The sequence below is a fragment of the Clarias gariepinus genome, chromosome 25, assembly GCF_024256425.1.
Source record: "Clarias gariepinus isolate MV-2021 ecotype Netherlands chromosome 25, CGAR_prim_01v2, whole genome shotgun sequence".
Classification (NCBI taxonomy): Eukaryota; Metazoa; Chordata; class Actinopteri; order Siluriformes; family Clariidae; genus Clarias; species Clarias gariepinus.
The window spans coordinates 12,156,716-12,162,368 of record NC_071124.1 but is presented as its reverse complement, the minus strand read 5'-3'; positions in this window follow the sequence as shown (position 1 = coordinate 12,162,368).

Genomic DNA, 5,653 nt, shown 5'->3' with positions numbered 1-5,653 from the left:
AGAGAGAGAGAAAGCTAACTTAAGCAATATTGTTTGTACTTTTTTCACTACCAGGGCTAAAAAGAGCCATAAGCAGACAAAGGCTGCAGTGAACAGGGTGACAAAAGGTGCACCTTCCAATAGTAAAGATCAGTAGCATAATAATCTTTAAACGTATGTGTGATGATGTTGATTTATTATAGACATAACCTCACCAACCATAACCTCATATACTACTTACTGATGCTGAACTTACAAAAAAGAAGTAAAAAGACAAGCATCAGGAAAACATGACCCCTGATCATTACAATAGTTAGAAACACCCTGTTGACGTAGTGTAGTATTAGATGCTGGTAGATGCTCATGGTTTCATGATGCCCTGTTGAAGGTGAGTATGTACAGTAGGTGCAGGTGTTTCACTAAACTTTATTTAATTTAATTTAATTTTTAATTTAAATTATAGTACAAACAAAATAGAAACATAACTTATCATTAGCAGGCCAGCTCGAAAACAGAACAGAACACAAAGTAGACGGAATGTAGAACTTGTGAGCTAAACAGACACAAGTCCATGAACATACTGAAAGACTAAAACCTTAAATAGACATAATAACTAGAAAATAACAAGGTACAGGCAAATAAATCAAGCCCATGTGACCACCTGTGATTTTACATATGTGTATGAATAAAAAAATCATCAAATCATGAATTTAATTATTAAAACAACATAAAATATTAGAAAATACTACTTTAAAGTTCTTTGTATTCCAATTAAATAATAAGTGTTTAATATTTAAATATTTTTACACACCAGCTTCCATAAATACCAACTGAAATTATTTGTAAATGAATGACATTCGTGCATTGAATGTTAATTTCTCCACCATAAGCCGTCGCCAAAGGTGTTTCAGAGAATATGGCAGTACATCCAACCGGCCTCACAACCGCAAACGACGTGTAACCACACCAGCCCAGGACCTCCACATCCAGCAGGTCTGTCAGAAACAGTCTCAGCGAAGCTCATCTGCATGCTCGTCGTCCTCATTGGGGTCTCGACTTGACTCCAGTTCTTCATCGTAACGGATTTTGACAGATTTGTGAACAATATTTGAAAGATATGGTTATTTTGTTTATGTAGAAAATGTTTCAGATCTTTGAGTTCATCTTATTAAAAATGGGAGCAAAAACAATAGTGTTGCGTTTATATTTTTGTTCAGTATATATATATATATATATATATATATATATAGTATTTTAATTGTCATTGACCTATGCTGTGTTGCCTGCTTGTGTTTTAATGGTTTTAATTAAGTAAATAACTTGGTTAAGCCCATTACCTGTAAACAACAAAAAACCATTCATGTATTTTCCACTTTAATGGAAATTCACCTTAGTGTTTAAACAAATGAACACAAATGACCCAACATTCAAATGCACAGCTTAATTATATGTATATGATGACACAAACACACACACACACTAACTTTCATGTAAATTAAACTTTACATAAAATTAAATTAAGTTTAGAGTGCATAATGTTTCCAATACCTTTTTAAGTAAAGTGAGCAAATTTATAGTGTATGAGCTAATATCAAAGCAGTGAACAAAACTATACAGAACAACAAAAAAAACAACAATAATAATAATAATAATAATAAAAATAATAATAATAAACAGGTAACAAGCAGCAAAAATCTTTGGTTATCTCATGGAAAAGTAAAGCTCTCGTTAAGCACCAGAGCATTAAGCACACAGCAGTCCTTTCACTTGCAAATATGTACTAATTGGCTGTGAAAATCATCATAGAAAAGGCCAGGATGTGAAGGCACTCTGAATTCAGTGCTGGTTATACAGTAAAGTAAGACACTTAAACTAAGTAGATGATACTGAAAATGAATACAATTATTAACAAACATGTTTTTTCACTACTACTTCTCTCAGGTATGTACAGTCCCTTACATGAATTTGTATTCATGATGCATTTTTCATATTTCTTTTCTTTTTGGAGAATCTGAGCTTTTACATCCATTTCTCATTTTATTGAGTTTTACAACTTACAGGTTGGTTTGGTGTATCTTCTCTTGCTGCTCGAGACTATTTTTATGTTGACATGGCTAAGACCTGGCTAGAGGCTCAAAGCTACTGTAGAGAAAAACACACTGACTTGGCTACTGTTGAGAACATGGGGGAGATGCAGACAGTGATAAATAAAGTGGATCTGTTTTACCTGGGTGATGTGTGGATTGGACTAAGGAAGGGTGCAGGGACCAGTTGGGGCTGGTCTATAGGGAACAACACGCAGCGGTACAATATGCTTCAGACCACTAACTCATCAAACTCATTGTTTAACAATGGGTCATGTGGGGCGATCAGTCCAGATGGATACTGGTATTCAATCAACTGTTATTCCCAGCACGACTTTATCTGCTATGATGGTGGGTTAAAAGAGCTGCTATTTAAATATTAGTGTCTTTAGGTATGTTTACATTTTCTATACAAAGACAATATCTCTTGAATTTTACGGTGCTAAAAGAAACCCAGGCAGTTATTGGATACATAAAAAGTCAAAGAGTTAATGTCAAAACAAGCTACACCAGTTCTATGAGGTAATGGGTTTGGTTTGCTAACGAGCACAGTCCTTATATACAACACTGTATCTGAAAAATGTGGTGCTTTCAAAATACTGTAAAAACAGAGCAGCCTCATTGGGTTATTAAAAACGCTCTACCCTGTATTGACTATCCACAGTACTATATGTAACAACCTGTAAGACATGATAGTGCTTTTATCTGCATTGATAATTACTCATAATGTACATGGCACAATGCCAATTGGTAAAATATAATTTTACACAAAAGGGTAAGAGAAATTAATATGTTAATTAAGACAAGACACAAGTTTGTCATATTTACTGTGATCACCTACTGAAACTACTTCCTTATTTTGTTTGCGATAAATTTAGTCAGTATTATATTTCCAGCCATTTTGTAAGTCCTTTTTGGTTAATGGTTTTCCTAAGTACAACTTGGCCAGTAAACATGTTGGCTTGTGTTGGTTATTTTTATTTTGGATTGCAAAATATGTTTGAAACCAAATATTGTATTAAATGTACATAAATTTGAATGGGATACACATTTTTTCACAGTTTAATTTTATAATAAGTTTATAATTATAATTTTTTGTGTGTTTGTGCGTGCATGCATGGTGGGGAGGCAGAATACAGTAAGACAATATATTCCCCGATTTATATATTCACTTGGAGAGACGCTCAGGCATACTGCAGATCGAAGTACACTGACTTGGTGAGCATCTACAGCGCAGCTCAACAGCAAAAAGTTCTTAGCCTCACCTCCTTAGAATATACGTGGATCGGGCTGTTTGGTGATGCCTGGAAATGGTCAGATGAGTCCAATTCATTTTTCCGATACTGGGGAACAGGAAAACCCCTTAGCCTCTTTAACATCTCAAATTGTGTTGTCATGCAGATGAAAAATCTTGGGATGTGGGATAACTCACTTTGTGACAGACAGTTGCCATTCATCTGTTATAAAGGTTAGTTGTGTGTTAGTCATGAATTGTGTGTACTTGCCTCCATACTTAGCTTGTAAAACACAGGCAGTTTTTTTGCCATGTAGTAGTATTGCATCATTTCATTTTTCACTTTAATACTTATAATTCAGAGTTTATGACCTACAGAGATTATACCCATGAAAAGGCAAATAGTGAGAATTAAAGTAAGATCACAAGGAATTACAGACTTGAATGACCCGTACATGAAGGCAAACATTTTGAAAATGGTGAGTTACAATGTATTTATCATATGTATCCTCTTTTATGTTTACATGTACCCAAATTCCCACTAATAATTGTAATAATAAAGGCTTTTAGATTGCCTTTATATATAAATGCACAAACGTACATGCACTTGAACACACACACATAGATGAATATGGACATCAGCAATTACAAAAAACAGGATATTACCACCTCCATTTGGAATGGTGTGATTTGGAGGGTGAGCTGTATTGGATTTTCACCTTACGGATTGTTTGGTGGTACAGTATGATATGAATTTAGATTAGAATTTTCGCTGTAAAAAAATCTACCGCAAAGGTCCTTTTACACTCTCCTCATGGTTAAAAATTGTAGGATAAAAAGGGCAAAATTTTTAATAATTTTATTTTATATTATATTTTATTTTATCTTCTTGTTGTTCTTCTCACCCTTATTCTATTTGCAGATTAAAATGGAATCACTTTGAGCTTGTCATTAGATTCCAATTAAATTCTTTGACAATGTGAACACAAGTCTTTTAGATCAGCACCAATGTTAACAGTAAAAATAGATTGTCTAATGGTTTTAGAATTATTTCAGTTAGACTGAAGAAATATTAAAATATTGTATAATATACTGCAATAATATATAATTGATTATTTTGCTGGCATTGTAGGTATACAACCATCAAAGATCCGTGCAGGAGAATTTATATCCATGACATGAAGCTAAATTATAGTTTTTTTTTAAAGATTTTCTATTTCATTAATGAGTTAGCAAGCTTTAAGCTTTACAGTGATCCAAACATATAAAATGAAAGAGAATTACATTTTCTTTTTAGATTGAAGAAATGCTGACAAGTAGGAGAATGATCAACTATACACTTAGTTGGAGAGACGGTGGAATAGTCTTTTATCCAGAATCTGATAACATATAGCTGACAAATGTGCCTGATGAACTGTTGATTCTTCTAACGTGATTCTGATAAATTTTTACTCATGCATATTTTAAAAGTCTTGTTTAATGATGTGCTTTTTCCTTTTTTTAGTATGAAATTAAAAATAAATGCAGTTTTGGTTTATTATTTATGCCTTTATATATCTTAAAGAATGCTTTTGTATATTTGTCTTTAGGAAATACTTTTGCACTAAACAAATAATCTAGTGCACATATTCATTTGCAGGTCTAATCATTTTATTAAAATTTTATAATCACTAGACTCTATAGATTCTTTGATCTCTTTTGAAATTATACCCACGAATATCAATGCATGCTTATTTCAAAATGATGGTAGTAGCACTTTTTGTTAAGAAGCATGATTTATTTATTTATTTAATATATTGTATATTGCTAATGTTAATTTTCAATTATTTCCTTTGAGCAAAAACAAGAAAATACTCATACCCAAAAACAAATGGTTTTCTTTTTTTTCACACAATTGTCTAGTCCCAGTTCTGGGAGTTCTCATTGTATTGGAAAATGCTTTTACTTTTGCTAATAAAACATGGGTGTGATTTCTACAGCTGATTTCTTTATGATGCAGCTTAAATTTCAAATAATTTCTTCTGCGAGGTTGATAGATCAGCACAATTCTTCCTTGTTTTAAAAATGTGTTGGACAGTTATCAGTAATTTTATTGTTTTCTTTGCTTGATGCCGGACAATAATTAGACTCATCCTTTTTTTTGGCCAGGCAGTGTACATGCTAGCTTTTGACAAGTGTAAAAGATTTAGGACAAATGTTGTAGATATGAAAACACATCATTTTGCACAATAAAAACATAAAAAATTTGTTTGCATGTGTACAGTATATAATGTATATAAGTAAGTGCATGTAAATATAGTATTATTGTATATAGATACAAGCAGGAAAAAAAATCAATTAATCAAATGTATATGTT